This window comes from Hetaerina americana, unplaced genomic scaffold, assembly GCF_022747635.1.
Source record: "Hetaerina americana unplaced genomic scaffold, ioHetAmer1.1.p SCAF_5, whole genome shotgun sequence".
Classification (NCBI taxonomy): Eukaryota; Metazoa; Arthropoda; class Insecta; order Odonata; family Calopterygidae; genus Hetaerina; species Hetaerina americana.
In genome coordinates this window covers 87743542-87756455 of record NW_027287095.1, presented here as the reverse complement: position 1 = coordinate 87756455, position 12914 = coordinate 87743542, and the positions used below count along the sequence as shown (strand labels likewise).

The 12914-nt window shown below is 40.3% G+C and overlaps 1 long non-coding RNA gene across 1 annotated transcript; it reads left to right on the top strand.

The window, feature by feature from the left end:
• The first annotated feature begins 2042 nt into the window (after window positions 1-2042).
• LOC139694360 (uncharacterized) lies at window positions 2043-8354 on the top strand. The gene is made up of 3 exons (XR_011702123.1): window positions 2043-2114; window positions 5486-5653; window positions 8189-8354. It is a non-coding gene; the product is annotated as an uncharacterized lncRNA (long non-coding RNA).
• The last annotated feature ends 4560 nt before the right edge of the window (window positions 8355-12914 follow it).

Genomic DNA, 12914 nt, shown 5'->3' with positions numbered 1-12914 from the left:
TTCGGATTGAACCGACGATGATTGAACATACAGTAGGGGAAGAGGTATAGGCCAGCCGGTGGTGCATCCATTGCTTGGATGTATGCAGGGGGCAGGGTCGGGGGTTGGGCGTGACCTGGTGCCGGGGGCGGGTGCCTCCACGTGTGGGACCGCACTGCCCCCGCTCTGGATGCCTCCGTGCGCATGCTCGATGGGGGCAGACGCGCCCAGTGGTTGGTTAACCGAGGTACGAATGACCGATGCAATTCACAGCAATCAACCCGAAGGTTGTTTTGATATGCGAGGGTAGAGTTCACCTTATGATATGGTGCGTGTGTAATTCACATATTAGGAGCTGTCCTTATATAACGCAATGCTTTCGAAAGGGTCGAAGGTATTCATTATAATGGAAGCAGGGAACTTATGGTCTCAATTTCGCCCAAATAAAGACATTTATCCATCTATTACGATTCGCGGCGGTAGGTTGTGACGGAGAGGTTAGGACGAATCTCACGTCAAGTTAATTAATGGATTATTTCAGCAATTGTTTAGGAACGAAGGAGACTTTGTTCTCCACATATCAACATCTACGAGCTATCTCGTCAGCCGCAAGGAAGTGAGTGAGTAATCAATAGATTTTTTTAGTTTGGCGCAAAACTTAGCAGTCGTGTAACGTTGCCTCGTTCGTCGATTCTATTTTATTCGCGACAGCGTCCAGGGCGCGCAGAGGTTTATAATAACTGACGTCCTGCCGCTTCCACAGCTTGGAGAGCACTGAGATCGGTTTTGTGGCAAAGCTTAGCGTCCCCCCCCCCCACGTACTCAAATTGGTTCAATCCCACTCCGACCAATAGAGGGGGCGCGGAAAATTCATTTGCATTACTTTTGGAACGCACCCTGTAGATAAAGGTCTTTATTTTGGCGAAATTGAGACCATGAGGTCCCTTCTTCCATGTAATTCTTCGTCAAGTACATAACAACAATAATAGGAATAAGAGGAAATATAAAATGATATAAAAACGCAGAAAATGTTAAAATCGCCAATAAAATAAAAGAAAAATAAATACAAGAAGTGATTTTGTGAGGAAAACCTAGAGAATGAATCACTGATCGTAGCACTTTTCCACTTGATGAAATTCATTTTACGACCGGGTTTCGATGCATTACATCATCATCATACGATGATGATGTAACACATCGAAACCTGGAATTTCGGAAAGCGTTCGGCGAATCCAAAAGGAAAAGAATTACAGTAAATTTGAAATAGAATATTGGTCGTACATAAGAGAGAGGTTTAGGGAAAAAGTCAACAGTTAATTCAAAGAAAGACGACAAAGGCGAAAGAGTGACCAGCAATTTGGAAATCGTCAACAAGTTCCTTATTTTAATTTTGTCTGTGGTATTTGCCTTTCAAAATTTAATTCAATCTTCGAGGGCCCTTCGGTAAAAAATCTTGCACGGGACCCTGTAACACAAATGGCCGCATTATGTAAATCTCATAGATAAACCATCATCTGAACTTCCAGGGAAAGAAATCCTCTTCAGATTTATTGATTTTGGAACTCCATTAAATATGCCAAATTTTCCATTGATTCTATTCACAAGCTCGTGAAAAAGTCAACCACGTGTCAAAGGTGGCATTGCTCGAGAGAAGGGAAGAATCACCGGAACCCCACGAGGGAACATTTGATCGAAGGGCATGCTTCTCGAGCTATTTGTTCCCCAGCCTCTTTAAACTTCACCTCCACCTTGAAACTCTTCTGCTGTAAAAAATGAAAACATTTGCGTCCCCGCGATACGTATAGTCTCGTTATCTGGAGCGTGACTTTAAAGTACGAAGTTATTCTTCGAGTCAAACCCGCGATCGAATGACGAAAAAATTCGAGTTCAACGCACGGCTCGAGATTTTAACGTGTCTTCGCCTAGATCAGACCGCCTATTGGGCACGTCTATAAATCTGCAGAAGCGCTTTAATTAGCTCGTGCGTAGCACGTACTCATATCCAAGATAGCCTAATGCGACATATCCTCGTATAAAAGAGTGCTCCTACTAACCGTCTCATCGCCAGTTTCCTTAAAACTCGAAACAGGAGAGGATAAATACGGACACAATGAAGACCGCTTTGATTTCATTACGTGAGTGGTTCAATAGCAATTTCTAAACATTTGATAACAAAATATAATGGACGAAACTCTAAACTATAACGAATTAATCACCAAGCTACACCTACTAACAGTTAAGAGTTTAACATTTCTTATCGAATAAATTCGCGTAATGTAAAAATAGCTGCGATTCCGCAAATCGAATTAGGTAACCTGGTGATCAGTGACCAGCGTGTAATTACGGGACAGCATACGAATATTTTCCCAAAATATTACACGTTTGGTTATCTACCTGTATGCATGGATAACTACTACGGAATTTTTTGTGATCTTTGAATTTTGCAAATGAAAATCTTTAATGAACCAGGCATTAAGATGTAATATATATTATTTGTTTATGTCATCAACTCAAAATGCCTCGCTTGCAGTTGGACAATTCGTAAGTTAGCTTGCAATGGCTTGTTTATCATAAACCTGAAGATAGGAATATACGGTGTGTAAACACAAACCAAGATAACTTGAGTGCATCGAAAAACATTCGTTATACTTTTTAAAACTTACACGGGATGATTTTCAATGTATATGTATGTATATGTATGTGAGCATTTTTGTTACCAATAAGGTAGTTTACCGAGGCGAAGACAAATACTTTTTTAATCTTTGTAGATTTATTTATTCCATGGGAAACGAAATAGCCGAAAATGTAAACTTTACATCATTAATTTCAGACCTCTTTAAGAAAGGCTTGCTACAAAGAGTAAAGGTTGAAGGTTATTTTTGAACACATCTGATCCTTACATCATTGAACCCTTTGATTCAATTTTTAAATAGTTCAGCGAATATAAATTTGAAGTATTCTCCGAGCGATGACTTACACTCAGCTATGTCTCCATTAACATAGGAATCCTTTCCTATGTCTATCCATTGTTTCCTCCTTTCATTTGAGAATGCATGATTGCGTTTTTCTCTAATACCAACCTCAATGAACTTTCCATTGTCTCACACTCTACCCTTGTACCAGTTGACCCATTCGTTTTGGGTACCATATATTTGTGGCGTACTCCATAGTTGGCCGTATCTTATACGTGAGCCTTATATGTTACCTCTTCTTAAATCTTTTAACAACTTATAAACCTTAGAATTAGAATTTTACATTTAAACTATAGTTCATTATTATAGGTAATCTACCAGTTAAGGTAAGTTTTGGATGGACACAACTAAGAAACAAATATCTTGTCTCTTCTAACAAAACACAACGTGACATCCAACATTTACAACAATCCCTTCTTCATCTCTGAGTACTTCCTTCCTCCCTTCATCCCGTCCAACATCCCTATCCTGTTCCTGCCCTTTTCTCGTTTGCCTAACATTCTCCCCTCTATAACAGTCTTCAACATCCCACTGCCGGTCAATTCCCCCTTCATCCACTTTTCCTACCTCCATAGGATTTCTCCCAACAAACCCCTCTCTTCACCCACCATACCAAGTACTTCCTCGTTTGTTTTCTTTCCTGTCCATTTCACCTTCTCCATTCTTTTCCACAACCACATTTCAAAAGCCTCCAGTCTACGTCTATCCTCCTGCTTCAATGACCAAGATTCCGCGCCGTGCATAGTCCCACCCCATATCAAAGTTTTTACGAGTCTTTTCTTAACATCCTCACTCAACGTCCCTGTCATCAACTCCCTCCTCCTCGTGAAAGCCTCTTTGTCTAGCGCAATTCTTCTCCTTACGTCCCTACTACTTTGACCGTGTTGGTCCAAAACACTTCCGAGATGCGTAAACTGTTCCATATACTCTAGTTTTTGCCCTCCTATTTTAACGTTTGACTTGGCCTTTCTCTTTCTCGAAAACGGCATAACCTTTGTTTTATTTATATTTATTCTCATTTATACTATGGTTCGATGAATGTCTTTTGTTTTAATATCTTTGTTGAGAATACATACAATCGAGTATGCATACTTGTTTGAAAAAGATGTTAAAAATAGTCTTCAAGTATATTATGAATCTTCCTCAAAAGGGACATATTCTCCAACACAGGAACGACACTTCCATTCCATTTATTTAATATGTTTTTGGCTCTAAGGCTGATAATGTAGATATTAGTCTAATTGACGTAGTTAATGGGACTGAAAACCGATTGATCTAAAATTTTTAACCCGGGGATACTAGAGCCACTTGAATCGGTTCTGTCTACGCCTTTCACATCTCGAGAACATGGCACGAGATCCATAGAAAGGATAAGCGTAAGAGGGCGAATGGACCATTGGCTCTAATCTTTCTCTGTCATTGAACTTCTTGTCAAATTTGAGTATCCTCCTTCCCTTTCAGTTCCTTCGACTTGAGGAGGTACATGCCAAATCACAAGCGTCATCAGCGATCATCTATGAAATAAGACTTTGCAGTGCTCTTCTGACGATTTTACATTCCGATTCATAATGACCCCCAAAAAAACAAGTCTGTGGTTGTTTTTAGATTAATAAACTCTATCCATTCACCCCGGAGAAACCCTGACATTGCCATTCTCTACACCAACCCATTCTGGCTGAAGGAGGTAGGATGGTGACAGCACGAGTCATCTTAATTGATTTAGTAATGACGAGCTCTGCAAGAAAATAACCATTATTTCTTATTTCGTAGACTCATACAAGTTGAATTTTAAGTTTTTTAAGAAATCTAATATGTTTTTCGTAATCTTTAAAATGTTCCTATACCTTTTTAAAAGTTATTGTGTACTAGTTTTGAAGCACCATATTTTGAAACTAAATGATTTCGGCTATTTTTCCTACGAACTAATGAACATCAGGGAAGAAATAAAATATAATTAATATACTTGTAGAATACATCCAGTCTTAGTTGAATATATATAACAATAAACACAGTAATCAACCCGAAGGTCGGTTTAGTAGGTGATGGTAGAGCCACCCAGTACTAAGCCCTATACGGCGTGTGATATATTTTAAAAATAATTTCATATAAACACAGCCGAAATGAAACGTGTCAAAATTGTCGCTTCAAAACTAGTTCGGAATAAATTTTTAAAATAAATAAGAAGATTTAAAAAATTACTTACCGTGATCTACATTATTAGAATTATTTTACAAGCATACATTTTAACTAAATTTTACAAAAAACTTGATTTTTGATGTTATCTGTCTAGAGTGAACTCTGCACGCACCTGGCAGGATAACACATGGAAAATAGAAGAGAAAACACAATCATTTGACCGGAATCCGTTCAGTTAGATTCATAATATTGAGCACCATTCTCATTTCCTTTAAATATTCAACCGCACGTGAATGCACTTCGTCTCAAAAAGGAAAGATAAAAAGTTTCCCTCGATCTTTCGCAACGATTTCCTCCGACTGATCTTTTATTTACGCGGCCGTTTTCTTTTCTCGTAGTTCTCCTGACCTGCCTCGTCTTGGCTTGCTCTTCATCCGAGACTCACTGTCCAAATGTCTGCACGTTGGAGTACAAACCAGTGTGCGCAGTGAACAGGCTCGGCCACAAACGACTCTTCTCCAACCAATGCGCGCTCACGACGTTCAACTGCCATAACCCGAGGAACAGTGAGTACCCAATGACATGACGGGTGTCGAGCGGTGAGAGGCAAATCCCAAGGCACGATCACTACGCCCTCAAACGCTTGAAAGCGGGAAACTACGTTTCCGACGCAAATGTGAGGTGCCCATGATCATACGAGGGTAGGCTGAAAACTAACGCACACATGGTCGTAGACACACACAACAACAAAATTGACTTCAGAAGCACTTCTATTGGCATGTGGAAGTAACATTCCCCAACAACACGCATGCGCAGGATTGAGGTAGTTACATTCATCGAGTGTATTTTGAGAAGCGGATGTATGTACCTCAAACCTGCGCATGCGTGTTGATGGGGAATGTTACTTCCACATGCCACCAGGAGTGTTTGTTTGTGGTCTACGAGCATGTTTGCATTAGTTTTCAGCCTACCCTCCTACGTGTATTTGTTCGCCCGATTATCTGGTGACTGGCAGAGGACGACCTCCTCGCAAACCCTTAAACGGAGAGTGGACGCGATACACGAGGGTCAACTGTGCCGCATGAAACCCGCGTGGGGTCATTACCGTCTAAGAGGGTGTGTCCCACTACACTTTCTTCAAATTCCTGTTGCCCTCCACTATCTTCCCACCAATATAACGACATATTGTGGCAATCATAAGAATCATTTTAATCTCCACGCATCATCAACTACCGGGAAGTCATACACTCTCAGGCACTTATGGTTGAGATGAAATATGGTTATCATATTCCTAGGTGGTGATGGAAAATGAGTGCATTGAGTGCCAAAAAAACACGTATGGCTTCCGTAAACGTATAATGACGTTTATTTGCCAATTGATAGTGAAATTCAGCATCTCCTTTATTCAGACAAGTTGCATATCCGGCAAAATAAGATTAATCTCTTAAGATGCTGGGCATTTATTTATTTTATTTTGTTAAACGATTTCATTGGGGCGATATTGAGACTATATAGTTCCACCTAACCCTATAGTTACACCTATGTTACTCTAAAGACAATTACAAACATCTATTCCTTAAGTGGAGGAAAACCCACCTGGGCGGGAATCGAACCCGCGATCTCTGAGTTGGCAGGCAGATAGGGCGCTACCCCGCCGCCGCCGAGTCCGGTGAATGGACGAATAGAACGAAATTAAAATAATCCACCACCTCGACAAGAATCAGGCAAGAACTAAGCTATTGAAAAACGAGGCGAAAGTAAGAGAGAAAATAAACAAAGGAATTGAACAAGGATGTAATATTTCACAAGAAATATTCAACGCATATCTAGGAGAGGAAATCATAAAAGCACATGAATTGATCGCCAAATGAGTCAAGGTGAATGAATGGTGAAGAAATTAACAGTCTCCGGTTCTCAGATGACATCAGAGTTGTACCAGAAACGCGTAAGGACCTGCAAGTAAGGGTGATGGCAATTCACCAAGTACTTCGTGGAATATCATCTGAGCACCAACAAGAAGGAAACTATAATCCTTGAGGGTGGATGAGAGAGAGAGAGAGAAGCTGAAGGTAGATATCACAATCCGAGGAGTGGTGAAACTAGAACAAGTTGATTTCTTCCTTTTCCATGGGCGTCGAAAACAAACTCGAGCGACATCAATCGGAGAATAGCTCGAAATAAGAAGGCGTTCGTGAAGAAGAGGTGACTGCTATGTCCAAAGAACACCTGAGATTGCAAACAAGGAAGCAGTTTGTCAAAAAGTTCGTTTCGAGAATGACATTCTCTACAGATCAGAGACATGGAACAATGGAGAAGTGGCCTAGCGAAGAAGAATAGAATAGAAGGAGCCTCTGAAACATGGTGCTGAAGATTAAATGGACAATGACAAAGTGATAGGAATGAGAAAGTACCTGTATATAGAAGAGTAGAAGAGGAAGAAGAAGAATGAAAGCCTCGGAAGCATGGAGCTGAAGAAGAGAATGCTGAAGATTAAATGGGCAATGGCCAAGTAGAAGTAACGTGGAAGTACGTGTATACGAGATGAGAGGGCGATGTGGAGAGAACTCTTCGGTAGAGACAAGATCTTTGGGTATATTAAACACACCTTGACGCAACTTGGATGAGTTAGAAAGATAAGGAAGGGAAGGAATTTGAAGTTAAGATCCATCCCGCGAGGAAGACCAAGTGGCAAGTATAAAGAAAACATTGAGAAAGACCCAAAGCAGAAATACTACAAGGTGGCGAGGGAATTAGCACTGAATATAGAGGTATGGAGGACTTTAGTAAAACAATCTTAGAATTGAAATACTGATGCTGAAGATGCGGTAAGTTGAGAACAAAGCAAGGAGAGTAAAGGGTAAGTACATCGACGACAAACCAATCCCACATGCCGAAGGTCCGCAAAGGGATTCAAAGTACTAGCATCAAAACAACCAGAATTATTTTCAAATATTTTTCAAAAGACGGCACGAGAATCGGGTCAATGTCGCGCCATTCTCAAGACCACGTAATAATCGCGTGCCGTGGTATTTTCCAGCACTCCGCGCCAAATGTCCATGCTGTGCACAAATTTTAATTCGTTCCCTTCTTTATCTTTCCAGAATACCGCCTTATATGCAGAGGAGAGTGCCCGAATACCCATTACTGATCAACGATTGGGTTGTCCTGCCGTAGTATGTGCTGTGCAATGATGATTTCAAATAAAATGAGCAGAGGACAATGAATGACTCGAGTACATTGATTTCATTGACAATTGAAAAGAAACAATAAAGCGATTATAATGCTCTTTCCTTGTGCTATAATCCTTGTGTTCTAATGTTCTTCTCTTGTGCTCAAAAAAGGGATATCGAAAGCCGCAAACAAAACTATGAGAAAAATTGATAGAAAAATGTCAGGAAAACCATAGATAAAATGCAAAATGATTAGAGAGATATACAAGAGAAGGTGTAGGCACAGAGTTAGGTAGAAGTAAGTATAAAGAATTCACTAATAAACATACTGGAAACTAGTAAGCTGCAGGAAAGATAGTAATAACAGCGAAACACAAAGGACAGGGGGAAGGAGTCACTCACTTCCTGGATATCACGCGCTCAACAGTCTACAGGTTCATTCCAGGTGAATCCATAAAAGATAACACGGGGCCTAGATGGTAAAACACGGACGTTAGAAAATAGTTAAGACTTCAAAGGCTATGTCACGCCAAGATGTGAAATACAAGCAACGATTACTCTTGCGATAAACGGAATAAGATCACTTTTGATCATGAAATATCTGGGGCGAACGCCAAGACGGAATTGCGGAAAGCGTTAAGCGAAATCAAAAGGAAAAGTTTAGCTGAAAATTTGAAAGAAAATCCGAAAGTATTTTGGACATGCGTCAGAGAAGTTCATGGAAATAAGTCAACAGTTAATTCACTCAAAAACGAAAAAGGCGAAAGAGTAACCAGCAATTTGGAAAAGGCTGACTTATTCAATTCATTATTTCGAAGCGTCTTCATTAATGTCTCACCGAATGCCTCCGATAGCTTACCAAATCGTGCCGGTCAATCGGTGCCCAAAATTTAAATCTCATATAATGGAACATAACGTTTGCTGAAAAATATTAATCCTAATAAATCCTCCGGGCCCGATGAAATACCCACTCGTATATTTAAGGATCTAGCGTCGGTAATCGCACCCTATCTAGAAATCATATGTAAGAAGTCCCTAGCAGATCACAAGGCTCCCCGAGATTGGAAAACGGCTGACATAACACCCGCATTTAGAAACGGAGGCAAGGAGGTTTACCGCCATCGCCGCCTCTTTACGTGTAGCCTCCTTCCTTTATCACTCTTCCACCCCAAAGGGAGTTTCTCCTGAAACGGGGATCCGTTACGTTTTGTTAGCTAACGCTGAGTTTATATTATTCTTTCACTTTGTAACATGCCATTGCGGAAATAAAAATCTATTAATAAATATTGATGGAAAAAAATTGCACGGCTATTTCCCTCGCATCCATATCATGCAGGCGTCATGAAATATATAATTATTAATTATATAATGAGGCATCTACCTCATGCGGCTCATCTCAAACATCATTTCCTCGACAGTTTGCCAGTACTCCTTTCTAATCGTCCCAATTGATCCTTCCACATTCCACTTCCTCAACCGTCTTCCCTGTTTCAGTTGAGGTGGAAGAATAGTGGGGATCTTTTATTATTTGTTTTATATTATAGGTAATTTACCGCTTAAGGTAGATTTTGGAAAGACCTAACGACCAAATATGTCTCTAGTATCTCCCAGCAATCCACCAACCCAACATCCTACTCTACAATAAGCCCCTCTTCATCCTCATACATTTGTTAACTCCCTACCTTCCTTATTTTCTTCCAACATCTCTATCCTACTCCTGCCCCTTCCTCGTTTTCGTAACATTTTCCCCTCTATTTCAGTCTTCAACATCTCATTGCCAATCAATGTGCTTTTAATCAATTTTTCCAGCCAACTTATGATTTCTCCCAACAATTCCCTCTTCTCTCCACCACTTCCTCGTTTGTTTTCCTTTCAGTCCATTTCACCTTCTCCACACCCATATTTCAAAAGCCTCCAGTCTACGTCTATCCTCCTGCTTCAGTAACCACGTTTCCACGCCGTACATAGCTACACTCCATATCAAAGTTTTTACGAGTCTTTTCTTAACATCCTTACTCAACGTCCCCGTCATCAACTCCCTCCTTCCTGTTAAAGCCTCTTTGCCTAGTGCAATTCTTCTCCTCAAGTCCCTGCTAATTTGACCATTTTGAAATTTGTTGTCTCCGGCGTAGCTTTATGGAATTTGCATAACATATTGAAATGAAATGAAATTTTTGACTTTGTAATTCCACACACTTTATTTGTAATTCCCCACATCTTCGTTGATGAATGGGATACGTGATAAGGGCAACCTAGTATTCTCTTTACCTCAACAAAGTCAACTTTTGCATCTGACTCTCTCCTTGCTTGAAATCTTTTTCTTTGAATGGGAATCATTCATTCTTTTTCGATTTCAATTTCATTACATTACGAAAATTATTATTATATTAAGATAATGATAATAAAGTATGATTTGCATCTAATTACATATGATTTGTATCTTATTAATTAATATTATTAAATGGCCGACCAATTATTTCTGTGCGGTCGTTCAAAGCCATAAGGAAAGGAGTTTGACACTTCGTTTCCGACGCTTATCTTCCGCTCTGAAAATCGCAGGGCACGCTTCGTGCGATTTCGTTGGAAAATGTATGCATATGTGAATGCGTTGGCGCATGACTAGCCCTTAAGATTTCTGTTATTTTGATAGAACTATCTTATTGTTATAATTCACATTTGATGATCGTTGGTACTAATACTTCAGATAACCCTCCGCTAGATGATCAATGGTACTAGTCCTAATTTAACTGGGTGAATTTTAATTTTCATATTAGAACAGAGACTGGAAAATTTAGCTTTTAAAATTAAATTTATGTAGTGTAAAAATGGAAAAATAAAATTGGAAGACACGTTAAAAAAAAAGCTATGCAACAACGCAAATGTGAAATATTTTGAAAAATCAATTAGAAGTTAAAGAAATGCACGTCGCTAATACGAAATACATTTATTTCACAGCGGATACATGAAAATTACATACATTGCAGATAAAACCAATGCAATAATATCAAATGTCAAGTGATTGATAATATTTCAATAAAAGATAAAATGTCTGTATACTACGATAATTCATCGCGACTCTCATTGATTCCCAACGGGAAGCAATTATCCTGACAATGAAGTAAAATCGAAGACCTTTTAGACATTTCAATATCCGCTTAACTTTTACGGTTACGTGTACGCAACCTTTTGAGTTCATGCAATCGCAAAGGTGCACATGCCACATGGGTGACCAATCTCCCAAAAGCTGCAGTATTTATCATATATACAGGGTGCCTTCAAAAAGGAATGCAATTATTTTTTTGTAATTTATTGAACAGATTTGCACAAACACTTCAAATTCTTTAAAGTACTGTTCTTGGGTCTCTACACATTGTTTCCAGCGACTCTGCCATGACCGGCACGCGTCCTGGAAGGCGTCTTCGGGGACCTCTCGCAAGGTCTTCGTCACGGCTGATTGGATCTCTTCTATGGACGAAAAACGGGTTCCTTTCAGGGCTGCCTTAATCCGAGGGAACAAAAAGAAGTCTGCTGGGGCGACGTCATGACTACAGGGCTGATGGAGCAGCGTCGACACCTGATGTTTGGCCAGGAACTCGCGGACTCGTAGCGCGTTGTCGTGATGGGGTTGCCAGGTAGCGGAAATGTCGTTTGCCGTACTGATGACCCTTTTTCAGAGTATTTCCAGCACATCCATGTAGTAGGCAGGGTTAACTCTCAGTCCTTGAGGAACAAACTCCTTATGGACCACTCCTTAACTGTCGAAAAGGACAACGATCATTGTTTTCACTTTTGATTTGCCCATTTTTGCCTTTTTGGGCTTGGGGTGTGCCACTCGGAGCTTTGGCGTTTGTTCTTGGGTCGTATTCAAAAACCCACGTTTCATCACCAGTGATGACGTTGTCCAAATAATCAGGTTCATTTTCAGTATGTTGCAAAAGTTCACTTGAAATATCCGCTCGGTTTATCTCTCGTGACACGGTCGGCCTGCAGAGGTTTACAATAACTGACGTCCTGCCGCTTCCACAGCTTGGAGAGTACTGAGACTGATTCCACGGCCTTACTCCAAGTGGTTCGATCCCACTCTGACCAATAGGAGCGGCGCGGAAATATAATTGCAATACTTTTGCAACACACGTTGCATTCACCCACCGTCGTTCTGCCGTGCAGCAATTACAACAGTTAGTCAAGTACGTTCGATTATAATTGCACATGAAGTATGTTCAGAGATTAAAAGTTTTATCATTTTCATTATGCTCTTAATGACTAAAAAATGTAAAGAGTTAAATTTGTCAGGAAAATGCGGCAAGCTGCGCAAAATTACAGAGGTTGGCGAAGGATTATGTAATTGATTCTCCAGCATACGTATGATCTCAATGAGGTCCCCCAATAAGGGGCGTGGCATTCAACGCTTGGCAGGTAGGCACCCCTCGTGGAGTGTCCTGACTGCTTGATCTTTGTAATTGTGGCACTGTTTTGCAAGAGAACTGTTGCTTGAGAACTGTCCTCGAGGATGTAATCGAAAATTAAATCCCGAAAAGCAGAAAAACGAACCCTCGGACAGTGACTGAGAACGGAAGAATCCGTGGAGCGATAATTAGAAAATAATTGACGAGGTCTGTACAATAAATACGCGAACTGGTGCAATCTGGCAGCCATT